At 47.2% G+C, this 18,062-nt stretch overlaps 1 long non-coding RNA gene across 1 annotated transcript in view; it reads right to left on the bottom strand.

The window, feature by feature from the left end:
* Window positions 1–2,885: 2,885 nt before the first annotated feature.
* The window catches only part of LOC135713527 (uncharacterized), a 66,003-nt gene continuing 50,826 nt past the window's right edge, over window positions 2,886–18,062 (bottom strand). Inside the window, exons 2-6 of the long non-coding RNA XR_010518743.1 lie at window positions 4,732–4,990; window positions 4,491–4,661; window positions 4,187–4,435; window positions 3,032–3,210; window positions 2,886–2,970 (exon numbers count right to left, since the gene is read on the bottom strand). This is a non-coding gene — a long non-coding RNA (uncharacterized LOC135713527). The remainder of the gene's footprint in view (window positions 2,971–3,031; window positions 3,211–4,186; window positions 4,436–4,490; window positions 4,662–4,731; window positions 4,991–18,062) is intronic.

Below are 18,062 nucleotides of genomic sequence, written 5' to 3' on the forward strand. Positions count from 1 at the left end.
GCACCAACGCACTCGGCGTAGTTGCCCTTTCGCCCCCAGGCTCTGCTGCCGCTGCTCTGCTGCCGCTGCTCTGCTGCCGCTGCTCTGCTGCCGCTGCTCTGCTGCCGCTGCTCTGCTGCCGCTGCTCTGCTGCCGCTGCTCTGCTGCCGCTGCTCTGCTGCCGCTGCTCTGCTGCCGCTGCTCTGCTGCCGCTGCTCTGCTGCCGCTGCTCTGCTGCCATTGCCTGCTGCCGTTGCTCTGCTTCCGCTGCTCTGGTACTGCTGCTCTGCTGCTGGGTCGACGATCGGATAGACAAAGATGGAACGGGTGACCTTGTTGGACGCTTATATAGTAGAACAGAAGATATCATTTGTGTCAGATACTCGCATCTGATGTCTCGGTTGGAGAAAGTATAAGAATATAAAAAAAATCAATCGATTTCACCATCTTTAGACAATGGTTTACTTTTAACCATTTTTCAATAGTTTACAGAATGAAATCAATAGTTTTGAAACATTCAGCAAATTGCTAGAAATATTTCCAATCGATTGATGCCATTATCTCGTAAATCTATCGAGAGACGGTTGAGTTATTATCGTTCAAAATCTTTTAATTTTTCGTAACTCATCCAAAATGACTGTTTTCAATTTTGTACCCCCGTATGTTGCCGAAAGACGTTATCTAACGTCAAAAGTTTGTATTTTTAATTCAACAATTTTATGGACCCCCCGAACATAAATAGTTTGAACAAAAAATATGAAGCAACTTTCCCTAAGAAACCATAAACCTAAAACTGATGGTTTGGGCGCAAACATTTTTGTCTTCCTAAATACGGCTTTGGGACAATTGTGCATTGGTTTTGGTTCTACCATACTCCTTTTTGTGACGTCTTGTCAAGTTTTCTTCGTACAGCTAAAAAACATCTATTTCAACTGATGTTTGCCTATTTGCAACAATTTTGAGGTTTTTACCAAATTTTGTTCGAAGGGGAACCACTGTGGGATAGTGTGTAGAATTGGACTTAATTGGCTAGTTCTGAAAAATCTTTGTTATTAGCCAACAAGTCAAATACCAACAGTCAGACGGCTTTAGTGCGTCTGGATTGTAAATTTTCTAGATCAATCAATCTACAGCGACTTTCGAACTCAGCAGATTTGAGGAGTCGTTCCAGGGTAGTACCCTCAACGCGTAACGAAGCTTCTCTGCGCTTTCTTAATTCGAGTTATCTGCGTTGCATGGTAGGAAGACCACACACAAGCTGCGTATACCGTAATATTCCGTACTATTTAGTGAGCAGTATAATGCTTTTAGCGGGTGTGGATCCTTGAATGCTTGGGAGATATGACGTAAAAATCCAGGAACAGCTTATCCTTCGGCGGTGGTAGTGCTGATATGCTCGTTGAATTTAAATTTGATGTCTAAGATGACATCGAGATCATGGATACTGTTGACACGTTCAACGAAAATTAAGTTGAGTGAGTAATCGTATCTATCAGTAGATTGGCAGTGCATGAAAGTAAACGATTTACATATAGTGATGTTCAGCTGCATACCATTAGTTGAGTACCACCTGGTGAGTTCGTGGATATCGGTTTGCAAAGCGCAACAGTCGAATACTGAAGAAATTGTTCTGTAAATTTTCAAATCGTCAGCGTCCCGACTTCAGACATGCGATGAGATCATTTATAAATGAAATGAAAATGAGAGGGCTGAGATAAGAACTAAGCCACTCTGTTATCCAGTCTGGTAGAACGAGGTCAGTGGACAGTTTCTGACATGCGCCGAAATGCATCGTGCGATACCTCAAATCACATGGAACTCAACATAATTATTAGTGCAAGTATTTATATTGATTTTCCATAACTAATAGTTTACCTGATCATTTGAAAAAGTTTTTTTATGGGGTTTCCTCTCGGTTCCCTTTGATTTTTCTCGTTTTTTTTTCCACATTTTTACGACTCTTATTCAGGTAAAAAAAAACGGCGAAAACGGCCGCTTCGTTCAGTACTAAAACTGCATCCGGGGGTGGGCGGGTGTTCTCGAATAAAAAGATGGAATAGGATGGAAACACACTATCCGTTTCATTCACTTTTTCACTGACAGTATCTACAAACAGTCAAGTTATAGACAGTTTGGATACAACATGGCAGCACATTGACAAGTCTATAACTATGCCTAACAGTGAAAGCTCGTTCGTGTGGTAAATTTTAAAAATTTTCCTTTATTACAAAAGTCTGTAAATATCTGTGGAAAAACTAAAAGTCTGTAAATTCACAGACATGTCTGTTAATCTGGCATCTCTGCTCTAGACCTCAAATTCATTAGTGTAGCTTGCTAGTACTATTCTAAACCTGTTACTGCTTTCAAATATTCATTATTAGTTTTTAATTTTTAGACTTTTGCGAAAATATTACTGTGCAATTGTTTTTTTTTATTTAACATGAAGTATTGCCACAATAGAAGTTTTGTTTTTGTGAACTTTTCACCAGAAATGACTTTTGTGAAGGAAAACAGAAATACATCGTGTTGAATTAAATTCCACAGATAAACTCTTCCACATTCCTTTATTTAACGTCGGTCTCTGTTCCAAAATCTAGTGCCAATCATCGACGGCCATCGATTGCCATCCATTGACGGCAATCGAATGAGCAGGAAAGCAGTTTCCATGCTGCGTAGGATATCGCACCCATCGCACACATGGACCGGGACCAACGACTTTACTTCCCGGTTTTACCGTGACCAAAGATTTTTATGCCTCAGGAAAATCCCACCGACCACGGCTGGGATTGAACCCAGACCCATTGGGATGAGAAAATAGTCACGCTACACATCTGTGCCAGCTCTCTCACTTAATGGAATCAAATACGAAAAATGATTGTTAGTAAGTTAGTTAGGTAGTCAATTACCTGTTACTTTGCTGCGAACCGTTAAACGTTGGTGATCTTGAAGGATATACGGCTGTCGCTTTTGGACTGCTAGAACGAAGGTAATCTGTAATTAAACGAATAAAATTAATAAGTTTCGTTGTTGTGTGTGTACGGAAGATGTAAACCTTGTTGACCGGGCGGTATGTACTCTTCGTGAGTTTGATCACCATTTTTGTCAATCTTCAAGACGTAGTCTGATTTTTTCCTAATTGACGTGCTAGTTTTACTGAAGCACTATAAAGTGAGTGTGCGCGGGGTGGTACTTCCGGAGGAGCAGGGTCTGGTGGTGGAATGTGAGGGATATCTGAAAATTATTAATTGGTGATAAACGTATTCTCTCTCTCCTCTCTCTCTCTCTCTCTCTCTCTCTCTCTCTCTCTCCTCTCTCTCTCTCTCTCTCTCTCTCTCTCTCTCTCTCTCTCTCTCTCTCTCTCTCTCTCTCTCTCTCTCTCTCTCTCTCTCTCTCTCTCTCTCTCTCTCTCTCTCTCTCTCTCTCTCTCTCTCTCTCTCTCTCTCTCTCTCTCTCTTTCTCTCTCTCTCTCTCTCTCTCTCTCTCTCTCTCTCTCTCTCTCTCTCTCTCTCTCTCTCTCTCTCTCTCTCTCTCTCTCTCTCTCTCTCTCTCTCTCTCTCTCTCTCTCTCTCTCTCTCTCTCTCTCTCTCTCTCTCTCTCTCTCTTTCTCTCTCTCTCTCTCTCTCTCTCTCCCTCTCTCTCTCTCCCTCTCTCTCTCTCTCTCTCTCTCTCTCTCTCTCCTTCTCTCATACGTACCAGCTGCCATTTACCGGGAGAGAGAGAGTTATTAGTATACTAGTATAAGTATACTTAGTTTAAAATTATGTTAGAACACACTCACATCATACATTCATACGACCGTCCCTCCCATTCTCTCTCTTTTCCTCCAGCTGAGCACCAACGTCACCGACGATACAACCGAGAATGATACACATCTGTTTAAATTCGTGTCTTATCTTCGAGTTTGAGCATTTCAATTGTATGCCTGCAAAATCGGATCAATAGCATCCATAAGTGTTGCAACTAAAACATGCGTACCACTTGTCATTAAGGTAAAGCGAGAGAGAGATTTGAATTTAAGTATAGTAAGTTCAATAGTTATTAAAAATTTTTAAGTGAAATTTACTCCGAATCACTCGTATTTATAAATACAGATTGCTAACGTTTATCGTACGCACACTACGTCACGTATACAGTATGCGAGAAATCAAATCACTGACACAATCACCCTTTAGCAATCTCTATACTCATCGTCAATTTTGAGGCGTACCTGATTCCATTACATAGTATCGTGGCTCATCTGGCATTTTTCGCAAACTTGTATTTTTGTTATCTCGATCGCGTTCAATATTGTTGCTAACGGAAGATATCGTACTGCTCGAGGAAGTTAACATTGATTGCCCAGTAGACATTAATCGGCGATTTAGCGTATTGCTTTCATTTCTATGTGATCGTGACCCTCTGGTTAGCGTGCTTCCTGTTGTTAGCATATTTCTACTATTTGTATATCCGGTTTCACCTATGAATAAACAAGGTACTGTATACTTCACGCTAATGTAAATTTTAGATATTACCATTTTTTATGCGTTCTTGTGTGCCGATATTCACTTTATTGTTAACGGTTTCTGGCGGACATGGAGACGTATACCGTACATGATGTCCTGGAGATTGCTGTAAATATGACGAACTTTGGAAATCTAACACTCCACCACCATCGAATTCTACTGGATGATGTACTCTGTTTGCTAATTTTATCGTGTGCAAAAAAAAATACGATTAGAACGTACCATTACATTCGTTTGATTGTCTACTTACAAGACGTGATTGATTGACTTTGTGCTAACAACTGCACCAGATTCTCGTCAACGAACTCATCTTCACTGCTGCTGTTGTACATATGTTCGTCTTGCCATTCTGTGAAAATCTGTCTAGAATACGGTTGCTCGTTGAAACTGAACCCTCGGTTGTTACCAAGTGATCCAGCTTTATTGGACATCGCTAACTAGGTTATATGAGATCAATTTGGAGAGTTGACGCAACGAATGCGACTTCATAGCTGATTGTACAGCTTCGTCTGTAAAAGATATAAAACAAAATGTCAGTACATAATATGATGGGGGTGAGATCTTCAACACCGTACTTTCGCGGATTACCCGAAGCTGCGATAGTGAAGGTATGATCACATACAATCAGACATAACACTCTTAAAATGTTCATCGAAATCGCTTTTAACGATCAATTTAAATGTTTCTTAGTTGGTAGTACCGCCACTTGTGGCGCACACAATCAATTCCCTTGCGTTTGACGTTTACACACTACAGCAATCTGTTGAGTGTATTGCCCATCACAGTGTATACGACAGATGGCAATAGAGTTTACAATGAGAAATGTTCAATATGTTGTGTCTGTTTGTCTGTGATATAACATAGAGGTAACGTTAGGATAAAATCAAAACATTGACTTTCACAAATATTTCTCTTCGCAACCGATGAACCATTCTGACGGCCATATGAGTACCCAACTCGAAAAAAATAATTATAATAAAGCAACGAAATTACAATGATTTTAACTGTTGAATTTTGAGTACATTAAAATTTATTGTTAAATTATTGTACGGAAGAAAAAGTAGATTTCGATTTTTAACGATACAATGCTCAAACAACGAAAATTAGTGTGATGAGATCAAATTAGATGCTTAACAACCCCCATTTTTTACTGTAAGTTTCTCAAATACCATGATTTTCATTGTTGTGAACCATGAATTTCGTTGTGATTTTTTTTTACGGGAAGTAACCATATTGTCGCAATATGGCTAGAATAATTCAATATGTTGTGTCTGTTTGTCTGTATTATAACATAGAGGTAACGTTAGGATAAAATCAAAACATTGACTTTCGCAAATATTTCTCTTCGCAACCGATGAACCATTCTGACAGCCATATGAGTACCCAAGTAACCATATAGTCGCAATATGGCTAGAATATTCTTAATATGCTTGAGTATGGTTAGTTGGGGAATCTGATGAAACTATCACTTCTTGAAACTGATCCCTTTCGTATTTCTTTCTTTCATGCTGTTTTCGCACAAGGAGTGCTCGGTGGACCAGCGACTTTGGACGTGAGCCTCGTCCCAGATCACCATGGCAATACAGTGACAGATGGTGGACATGAAACCCATCACAACAACCAGCGAAGAAGGAGTCAACATCGAACCAGGAACGTTCGGAAGAGCAGAATATGGTGAGAGCTGTCCAAATTATTGTTTGCAAATTAACTATCAAAATTAAACTAAATACATGCCAGGTTTGAAAACAATATTTTTGAACCTTGAAGTGTGTATGTATAAACAATATCCGTGTGATAACGGTGATGCATACATGCGGGGCTTATTGTAAGTGAAAGTAACCTCGTAAAGGACGTGACTCACCAGACATTCTGAAATGGGTTGCTGGATCTGCAATAGAGATATCACCTTCTAACTCCCGGACTAAAGCTGTCTACAATGACCATAAATGCGACATTATAGAGAGAGTTCTTCCGTAATTACACTGGCCAGTGGGGTTAGAGGTAACACACACACACACACACACACACACACACACACACACACACACACACACACACACACACACACACACACACACACACACACACACACACACACACACACAAATGGGCTACAAATGGTGAGTTGACAACCTAGCTCTGGTTCTCACAAGTTCCTACCTCACGCCTCCCCGTGGTGTAGCCTGGGCAATGTTGTCCTTCTGACAATAGCAAAGTGAGGGGGTGCGACGCGAACACTGGCGCGGTAACCATAACACGGCGATAGAGGAAATGCTTCGTCAACCCGCAGGAGTGCCAACCGGCACATTAGGATCGACGCCAGTAAGATCCTTATTACGGCATACTGGATACGGCATGGAACTATGGACACGACACGGTACAATGGATTGGATACCACGCTACAGGGCTGACAGTCGTGCTATTCTGCTCCCTAAGTAAAGAAGGGTGACACCTTCTTGAAATGGCGAGTGGGCTAATAGTGCGGCTGCCCCCGTCCCGGTAAAACCTTGGCAGGCCTCCGGATACGTTCAAAACTCGTCACCAATTGGTGATTGGTGAGTAGTAGGCTCAGATGTAACATTCCTGACTTACGCCGATCTGGCTCTGAACACGGCCCCCATGAAGGACCGTGTCAACCCTAGCATGGCCTCCCTGCTTGCATAGATAACCATGGGATCACGATAGGAGACTACATACAACGAGTGGAGATAGCGGCCCGAAGGGGGGACCCATCAGAATGGATAAAATTGGAGAAAAAAATAAAAATGAAGAAAAAGAAAAAACCAAAAAAAATATGAAGAACGACGGCAATACGCCAGACAGTGAAAACGGAGGAGCAAACGTGTTCGCAAGGAGTGGGATATTGCAGAGATCACCAGTGTCGAACCTGGGGGTCACTGCGAGTTCCAGCAGCAGCAGTAAGTTTCAAGAAGAGCAGCCAGGCGTTGGGCTAAGCCAGATATTCACACCAATATCCAGTAGTAGCAAATCCCAAGAACTGCAGCTCGGGAGAACCAAAATGACGGAGGTCAGGAGGAAGATCGATGATCTCTATGTGTTCGTGAAGGATAAAAACAACGTACACAAAGAGATCAAGCAACTTGTGACCGGTATCAAATCCGGCATAACAGTGGCAGATCGGGAATGTCAAGAGTGGAGAAAAAGGGCCGAAAATGCCGAAAAGGCTCTGCTGGAGGCCAAGGAGAACATAAGACTGGCTCAAGCACATGAGACTCCGAAGGGACCCACAAATCCACGTCCTGAAAAGAGAGATAGGGACACGCCAGGAGATGAGGAGGAGCCCAAAAAACGCAGGGACGACGAGGAAGGCATCAAGGAGATGGGAGAAAATGGTGCGTGGCGTAAAGTCGAGAACCAGAAGGAGAGGAAGAAAAAACAGAAGGAAGATGAAGTGAGGAAGAAGGAAGAGGAAGCGAGGAGGAAGGAAGAAGCAGCGAGGAAGAAGGAAGAGAAGAAGAAGGAAGACAGGAAGAATAAGGAGAAGCCTAGGCCTCGTAGGGAGAGAAGCAAGGGTGACGCTCTGGTTGTTGAGGCGAAGGACAAAACGTCCTACGCAGCACTCCTCCGGAAAGTGAGAGAGGATCCAGAGTTGAAACAACTAGGCGAGAATGTGGTGAAAACCAGGCGAACCCAGAAAGGCGAGATGCTTTTCGAGCTGAAAAGGGACCCTACGGTTAAGAGCTCAGCTTTTAAGGAGCTCGTCGAAAAATCTCTTGGCGAGACGGCGAACGTAAGAGCCTTATCCCAGGAGTCAGTGGTCGAGTGCAGGGATCTGGACGAGATCACAACAGAAGACGAGTTGAAAAGTGCGCTGAAGGTGCAATGCAACCTGGGAGACGTACCGATGGCAATTCGGTTTAGAAAGGCGTATGGTGGCACGCAGACGGCGTCGATACGACTTTCTTCGGACGCAGCTAACGAGCTGCTGAAGACTGGCCGAATCAAGGTTGGGTGGTCAGTGTGCCCGTTGAAAGCTATTCCTCGGGTATCTAAGAAAATGGAGAGATGCTACAAATGCATGGGCTTCGGTCACCAGGCGAGACACTGCAAAGGCCCTGACAGATCTGATCTGTGCAGGAAATGCGGAGAGAAGGGGCACGTTGCAAAAGACTGTACAAAGCAACCGAGGTGCATGCTCTGCAAAAAGGAGGACGGAAATGGCCATGTGACGGGAAGTTTCAGGTGCCCTGAGTTCAAGAAGGCGATGGTGGGCCAGCAATAATGAAGGTAACCCAAATAAATCTCAATCATTGTAACACAGCACAGCAACTGTTGTGGCAGTCAACAACGGAAACAAAGTGCGACGTTGTAATCATTGCAGAGCCATACCGAGTCCCTCTCGATAATGGTAACTGGGTGGCGGATAGAGCAGGAATGGCGGCCATACAAGTCATGGGCAGGTATCCCATACAACAAGTGGTGGCGAGCTCATATGAAGGTTTCGTGATCGCCAAAATCAATGGAATCTTTGTATGTAGTTGCTACGCACCCCCGAGATGGACAATTGAGCAGTTCCACCAGATGCTAGATGGGCTCACCGAAGAGCTCATTGGACGGAGACCAGTCGTCATCGCAGGAGACTTCAATGCTTGGGCAGTGGATTGGGGGAGCAGATGTACCAACGCAAGAGGGTATAGCCTGCTGGAAGCTCTGGCAAAGTTGAACGTCAGTCTGGCCAACGAAGGAACCATCAGCACCTTCCGCAAAGATGGTAGGGAATCCATTATCGACGTTACTTTCTGCAGTACGTCACTAATGGCAAATATGAACTGGACAGTGTGCGAGGAGTACACCCATAGTGACCATCAGGCGATCCGGTACAGTATCGGCGAACGAACACCGGTGGAAATGCGGAGGACGAAAGTAAGCGAGCGGAAGTGGAAGACGAAGGCATTCAATAAGGATCTCTTCATCGAAGCTCTAAGGGTAGACAACAGCGTCCCGGGCCTAAGCGCGAATGAGTTGACCGAATTATTAGCAAGGGCATGTGACACAACTATGCCGAGAAAACTGGAGCCAACGAACAGGCGGCGTCCAGCCTACTGGTGGAACGAGGAAATTAGCACCCTCCGTGCTACTTGTCTTCTAGCCAGAAGGCGTGCTCAGAGAGCAAGAACAGAAGCAGACAGAGAGGAGCGCAGGGTGGTGTTCCGAGAGGCCAGGGCTGCACTGAAACGAAAGATAAAGCTGAGCAAGTCAAATAGTTTCAAGGAGTTGTGCCGCGATGCCGATGCCAACCCCTGGGGCAACGCATACCGAGTTGCGATGGCGAAGATCAGAGGCCCAACGATGCCGGTTGAAATGTGTCACAACAAGCTGAAAGTCATCGTGGAGGGACTTTTCCCACAGCATGACCCGACGAACTGGCCACCTACACCATATGGCGAGGTAGATGAAGACAACGTTGAACAAGTCTCCAACGAGGAACTCATAGCAGCAGCGAAAGGGTTGAAAGCGAATAAAGCTCCCGGCCCGGATGGAATTCCCAACGTGGCGTTGAAGGCGGCGATCCAGACGTTCCCGGACATGTTCAGGATGGTGCTGCAGAAATGTCTGGACGATGGTCAGTTCCCTGATAGGTGGAAGGTACAAAAGCTTGTGCTGTTGCCGAAGCCCGGAAAACCGCCGGGGGATCCTGCATCGTATAGGCCAATATGCTTGCTGGATACTGTAGGAAAGCTCTTAGAGAGGATCATCCTCAACAGGCTGACGAAATGCACGGAGAGTGAACACGGATTGTCGGAGAGACAGTTTGGATTCCGGAAAGGGAGATCGACGGTGGATGCAATTCGGACAGTGATTGACAGAGCCGAGAAAGCTTCCAAACAGAAGCGGAGAGGAAATCGATACTGCGCCGTGATTACGATCGATGTCAAGAATGCATTCAATAGCGCCAGCTGGGAGGCCATCGCCAAGGCGCTCCATAGAATGAGGGTTCCAGGCTACCTCTGCAGGATTCTAAGTAGTTATTTCCAGAACCGGGTCCTTGTCTACGTGACAGACACGGGGCAGAAATCGCTTAGAATCACGGCGGGGGTTCCCCAAGGCTCCATTCTAGGTCCCACGCTGTGGAACGGAATGTACAATGGCGTGCTGACGCTCAAGCTGCCCAAAGGAGTTGAGATCGTTGGCTTTGCGGACGATGTCGTCTTGACGGTAACCGGTGAGACGCTGGAAGAAGTGGAAATGTTGGCGGCTGAGGCGATAGATACGATTGGTAACTGGATGCAAGGAGCGAAGCTGCAGATAGCCCACCACAAAACAGAAGTGATGTTGGTCAGTAACTGCAAAGCAGTGCAGCGGGCAGAAATTACCGTTGGAGAGCACACCATTGCTTCGAAGCGCATGCTTAAGTATCTGGGAGTGATGATCGACGACCGGCTAAACTTTAATAGCCACATCGAATATGCTTGCGAGAAGGCGACGAAGGTCATCAACGCAATAGCCAGAATCATGCCGAACAATTCTGGTCCAAGCAGCAGCAAGAGACGTCTTCTGGCTAGTGTTTCCTCATCAATACTAAGGTACGGAGGTCCAGCCTGGATTGAAGCGCTGAAAACGAAGCAGAACCAAAGGAAATTGAGCAGTACGTTCCGGCTCATGGCCATGCGAGTCGTGAGTGCGTACAGAACCATTTCGATGGAGGCAGTATGCGTTATCGCCGGTATGATCCCAATCGGCATCACCTTGGCGGAGGACTACGAGTGCTATATGACGAGAGAAACCAGAGGAGTACGAAAAATGGTGAGAACGGAGTCGATGGCTAAGTGGCAGCAGGAGTGGGATGCAGCAGAGAACGGTAGATGGACACACAGGCTAATACCGACTCTTTCGACCTGGGTGAACAGGAAGCATGGAGAAGTCAACTTCCACTTGACGCAGTTCCTGTCTGGTCATGGCTGCTTCAGGAAGTACCTGCATCGGTTCGGACACACAACGTCACCCTTCTGTCCGGAGTGTGGGAATGTGGAAGAATCACCAGAGCACGTGGTCTTCGAATGTCCTAGATTTGATGATGTGCGAGAGGATATGCTCGCCCTTAGCACGGAGAATGTCGTCGAAGAAATGTGTCGAGAGGAGGGCACCTTTAACGCCGTCAGCAGAGCAGTAACGCAGATCATGTCAGTGCTGCAGCGAAAATGGCGGGAAGACCAACTAGAAAGTAGTAATGTGCTCACACAAGTGCGAACTGAAAGCCGAAGCCGGGAGAACTCTCCGTCAGAGTAGGCTGTATCCACCACCAGGGATAACCGAGTAGAACGTGACGCTGGGAGATAAATGGCTCACAAATTGGAGAGACGATCAGCGAACTGGAAGCGCCAATTAGCTGAGGTAAAGTGAGGTGCGTAATGCACGGCCCCCTCCGAAGTAATACGACAAGTGGTTCCGGGGGAAAAGGGCAAGGCGTCTAAGGAGGTTTTAGTGCGGTAAGAATCCCACACACCGTGTCACCGCGACTGTGCGCCCAGTCGTCAAGCAGTGGCACGATGGCCTTTTTTAAGGTTTCCTCCTTGCCAAAAAAAAAAAAAAAAAAACACACTCACACACACACACACACACACACACACACACACACACACACGCACACACACACACACACACACACACACACACACACACACACACACACACACACACACACACACACACACACACACACAAACAAAAAAGACGAAAATGAAAAAAACCAAAAATATATGAAGGACGAAGGCAACACGCCTGATAGTGAAAACGGAGGAGCGAACGTGTTCGCAAGAAGCGAAAAGTTGCAAAGATCACCAGCGTCGAACCAGGTGACCACAGCGAGTTCCAGTAGTGGTATACCCCAAGTGGAACAGCATGGATCCCAAGGAGAGCAGCTAGGTGCGGTGCAATGCCAAATATTCACACCGAAATACAGCAGTGGCAAACAGCAAGAATTGCAGCTTGGGAGAACCAAAATGACGGAGGTAAGGAGGAAGATCGATGAACTCTATGTGTTCGTAAAGGATAAAAACAACGTACACAAAGAGATCAAGCAACTTGTGACTGGAATCAAATCCGGCATAACAGTGGCAGATCGGGAATTCCATGAGCGGAGAATAAGAGCCGAAAATGCCGAAAAGGCTCTCCGGGAGGCCAAGAAGAGCATAAGACTGGCTGAAGCACATGAGACGCCGAAGGGACCGACCAATAAGACTGGCCGAAGGAAGGACACGCCAGAAGTTGAGGAGGAGCCCAAAAAACGTTAGGACGAGGAAGGCATCAAGGAGATGGGAGTAAATGGTGGGTGGCGTAAAGTCGAGAACCAGAAGGAGAGGAAGAAAAAACAGAAGGAAGATGAAGTGAGGAAGAAGGAAGAGAAGAAGAAGGAAGAGAAGAAGAAGGAAGACAGGAAGAATAAGGAAAAGTCTAGGCCACGTAGGGAGAGAAGCAAGGGTGACGCTCTGGTTGTTGAGGCGAAGGACAAAACGTCCTACGTAGCACTCCACCGGAAAGTGAGAGAGGATCCGAAGTTGAAACAACTAGGCGAGAACGTGGTGAAAACCAGGCGAACCCAGAAAGGCGAGATGCTATTTGAGCTGAAAAGGGACCCTACGGTTAAGAGCGCAGCTTTTAAGGAGCTCGTCGAAAATCTCTTGGGGAGACGGCGAACGTAAGAGCCTTATCCCAGGAGTCAGTAGTCGAGTGCAAAGATCTGGACGAGATCACAACAGAAGACGAGTTGAAGAGTGCGCTGAAGGTGCAATGCAACCTGGGAGACGTACCGATGGCAATTCGGTTGAGGAAGGCGTATGGTGGCACGCAGACGGCGTCGATACGACTTCCTTCGGACGCAGCTAACGAGCTGCTGAAGACAGGCCGAATCAAGGTTGGGTGGTCAGTGTGCCCGTTGAAAGCTATTCCTCGGGTATCTAAGAAAATGGAGAGATGCTACAAATGCATGGGCTTCGGTCACCAGGCGAGAAACTGCAAAGGCCCAGACAGATCTGATCTGTGCAGGAAATGCGGAGAGAAGGGGCACGTTGCAAAAGACTGTACAAAGTAACCGAGGTGCATGCTCTGCAAAAAGGAGGACGGAAACGGCCATGTGACGGGAAGTTTCAGGTGCCCAGAGTTCAAGAAGGCGATGGTGGGCCAGCAATAATGAAGGTAACCCAAATAAACCTTAATCATTGCGACATTGCTCAGCAACTGTTGTGGCAGTCGACAACAGAAACAAAGTGCGACGTTGCAATCATTGCGGAACCGTATCGAGTCCCTCCCGATAACGGTAGCTGGGTGGCGGATAGAGCTAGGATGGCTGCTATACAAGTTATCGGCAGATACCCCATTCAAGAAGTGGTTGCAAGCTCATACGAAGGTTTCGTGATCGCCAAAATCAACGGAATCTTCATTTGTAGTTGTTACGCACCCCCGAGATGGACGATGGAAAAGTTCCATGAGATGCTGGATGGACTTACCGAAGAGCTGATCGGACGACGACCGGTAGTCATCGGATGAGACTTCAATGCTTGGGCAGTGGAGTGGGGAAGCAGATGTTCCAATGCAAGAGGGCACAGTCTGCTGGAAGCTCTGGCAAAACTGGAAGTTATGCTGGCCAATTAAGGCACCAGCAGCACTTTTCGCAGAGATGGCCGGGAATCCATTATCGACGTTACTTTCTGCAGTCCGTCGCTGATGGCAAACATGGATTGGAGAGTGTGTTATTGGATATACCCATAGCGACCATCAGGCGATACGATATGGCATCGGCCAACGGAATACTGTGGCAGTACGGAGGACGAGAACTTGTGACCGAAAGTGGAAGACGAAGGCTTTCGACAAGGATCTGTTCGTTGAGGCACTTCGTGTGGACAGGAGTCCCGCACATCTAAATGCGGACGAGCTGACAGAAACGTTAGTGAGAGGATGTGACACGACCATGCCGAGGAGCCAAATAACAGACGGCGTCCAGTCTACTGGTGGAACGAGGCACTTAGCACTCTCCACGCTAGTTGTCTCAGAGCCAGAAGACGTGTTCAGAGAGCAACAACGGAAGCAGACAGAGAAGAACGAAGAGAAGTGTTTCGAGCGGCCAGGGCCGCACTTAAACGAGAGATTAAGCAGAGCAAGTCGAACTGTTTTAAGGAGCTGTGTCGAGACGCTGATGCCAACCCCTGGGGCGACGCATACCGAGTCGTGATGGCGAAGATCAGAGGTCCAACGATGCCCGCTGAAATGTGCCCAGAGAAGCTGAAAGTCATCGTGGAAGGACTTTTCCCGAAGCATGACGCAACAACCTGGCCACCTACACCGTACGGAGAAGGAGAGGGAGATAACGTCGAAGTCACCAACGAGGAACTCGTAACAGTGGCGAAAGGATTGAAGGTGAAGAAAGCCAACGTAGCGTTGAAAGCGGCGATCCAGTCATCCCCGGACATGTTCAGGATGGTGCTGCAGAAATGCCTGGACGATGGTCACTTCCCTGACAGGTGGAAGATACAGAAGCTAGTGTTGCTGCCAAAACCAGGAAAACCGCCGGGGGATCCAGCATCGTACAGGCCTATATGCCTGCTGGATACACTCGGAAAACTCTTGGAGAGGATCATCCTAAACAGGCTGACGAAATACACGGAGAGTGAGCACGGATTGTCGGAGAGGCAGTTCGGATTCCGGAAAGGGAGATCGACGGTGGATGAAATTCGGACAGTGGTCGAGAGAGCCGAGAAGGCGTCCAAACAGAAGCGGAGAGGAGATCGATATTGCGCCGTGATAACGATCGATGTCAAGAATGCATTCAACAGCGCCAGCTGGGAGGCCATCGCCGAAGCACTGCATAGAATTACGGTCCCTGACTACCTGTGCAGGATCCTGAGGAGTTATTTCCAGAACCGGGTTCCGGTCTACAAGACAGACATGGGACGGAGATCGATTAGGATCACAGCGGGAGTTCCACAAGGCTCCATCCTTGGTCCAACGCTCTGGAACGGCATGTACAACGGCGTGCTAACGCTGAAACTGCCCAAAGGAGCTGAGATCGTTGGCTTTGCGGACGACGTCGTCTTGACGGTAACAGGCGAGACGCTGGAAGAGGTGGAAGTGTTGTCAACCGAGGCGATCGATATGATTGGTAACTGGATGCAAGGAGCGAAGCTGCAGATAGCCCACCACAAAACGGAAGTGTTATTGGTCAATAACTGTAAAGCGGTACACCGGGCAGAAATCACCGTCGGGGAGCACACCATAGCCTCGAAGCGTGTGTTAAAATACTTGGGAGTGATGATCGATGACCGGCTAAACTTCAACAGCCACGTCGAATATGCCTGTGAGAAGGCTTCGAAGGCAATCAAAACAGTAGCAAGAGGCGTCTTCTGGCCAGCGTGTCATCATCGATACTGAGATATGGAGGTCCAGCCTGGGTTCCAGCGCTGGAAACGAAGCAGAACCAAAGGAAACTGAGCAGTACGTTCCGGCTCATGGCCATGCGAGTCGTGAGTGCGTATAGAACCATCTCGTCGGAAGCAGTATGCGTTATCGCAGGTATAATCCCTATCGGCATCACCCTGGCGGAGGACAGCGAGTGCTACAGGCGGAGAGAAGCCGGAAGAGTACGGAAAGTTGTGAGAGTGGAGTCATTGGCTAAGTGGCAACAGGAGTGGAACACGATGGAGAACGGTAGATGGACACATAGACTAATACCGATTCTTTCGACCTGGGTGAACAGAAAACACGGATAAGTCGATTTCCACCAAACGCAGTTCCTGTCTGGCCACGGCTGCCTCAGGAAATAACTGCATCGGTTCGGACACGCAGCGTCACCCCTCTGTCCGGGGTGTGGCAACGTCTATGAAACGCCGGAGCATGTGGTCTTCGACTGTCCAAGGTTCGAGGCAGTGCGAACGGAGATGCCCGTCCTTAACGTGGAGAATGTCGTCGTTGAAATGTGTCGAGAGAAGGGCACTTGGAATGCCGTCAGTAGAGCAGTCACGCAGATTATGTCGGAGCTGCAGCGTAAATGGAGAGAAGAGCAGCGATCTAGCAACGCCAGCTAGCGCTGCGAGTACGACAAGTGCATGAGCACATGGGAGTAAATGGTCGGTGGCATAAAGTCGGGAACCAGAAGGAGAGGAAGAAAAAACAGAAGGAAGATGAAGTGAGGAAGAAGGAAGAGGAAGCGAGGAAGAATTGATTGATTTATCTTTATTTAGGAGGCTTTCAGCCTGAGGCTGGTGAGGTGAGAAAGAAGGAAGAGAAGAAGAAGGAAGACAGGAAGAATAAGGAGAAGCCTAGGCCTCGTAGGGAGAGAAGCAAGGGTGACGCTCTGGTTGTTGAGGCGAAGGACAAAACGTCCTATGCAGCACTCCACCGGAAAGTGAGAGAGGATCCGGAGTTGAAACAACTAGGCGAGAACGTGGTGAAAACCAGGCGAACCCAGAAAGGCGAGATGCTATTTGAGCTGAAAAGGGACCCTACGGTTAAAAGCGCAGCTTTTAAGGAGCTCGTCGAAAAATTTCTTGGCGGGACGGTGAACGTAAGAGCCTTATCTCAGGAGTCAGTGGTCGAGTGCAGGGATCTGGACGAGATCACAACGGAAGACGAGTTGAAGAGTGCGCTGAAGGTGCAATGCAACGTGGGAGACGAACCGATGGCAATTCGGTTGAGGAAAACGTACGCAGACGGCGTCGATACGACTTCCTTCGGACGCATCTAACGAGCTGCTGAAGACAGGCCGAATCAAGGTTGGGTTGTCAGTGTGCTCGTTGAAAACTATTCCTCGGGTATCTAAGAAAATGGAGAGATGCTACAAATGCATGGGCTTCGGTCACCAGGCGAGAAACTGCAAAGGCCCAGACAGATCTGATCTGTGCAGGAAATGCGGAGAGAAGGGGCACGTTGCAAAAGACTGTACAAAGCAACCGAGGTGCATGCTCTGCAAAAAGGAGGACGGAAACGGCCATGTGACGGGAAGTTTCAGGTACCCAGAGTTCAAGAAGGCGATGGTGAGCCAGCAATAATGAAGGTAACCCAAATAAATCTCAATCACTCTCACTGTTGTGGCAGTCAACAACGGAAACAAAGTGCGACGTTGCAATCATATCATATGCAGCCATATCGAGTCCCTCTCGATAATGGTAACTGGGTGGTGGATAGAGCAGGAATGGCGGCCATACAAGTCATGGGCAGGTGGTGGTGGGCTCATACGAAGGTTTCGTGATCGCCAAAATCAATGGAATCTATGTATGTAGTTGCTACGCACCACCGATATGGACAATTGAGCAGTTCCATGAGATGCTAGATGGGCTCACCGGAGATCTCATTGGATGGAGACCAGTCGTCATCGCAGGAGATTTCAATGTTTAGGTAGTGGATTGGGAGAGCAGATGTAGCCACGCAAGAGGGTATAGCCTGCTGGAGCTCTGGCAAAGTTGAACGTCAGTCTGGCCAACTTAGGAACCATCAGCACCTTCCGCAAAGATGGTAGGGAATCCATTATCGACGTCACTTTCTGCAGTACGTCGCTAATGGCAAATATGAACTGGAGAGTGTGCAAAGAGTACACCCATAGTGACCATCAGGCGATCCGGTACAGTATCGGTG

This window comes from Ochlerotatus camptorhynchus, unplaced genomic scaffold, assembly GCF_037179485.1.
Source record: "Ochlerotatus camptorhynchus isolate MF236.1 unplaced genomic scaffold, CSIRO-AGI_Acam_v1.1 ptg000563l, whole genome shotgun sequence".
Taxonomy (NCBI): Eukaryota; Metazoa; Arthropoda; class Insecta; order Diptera; family Culicidae; genus Ochlerotatus; species Ochlerotatus camptorhynchus.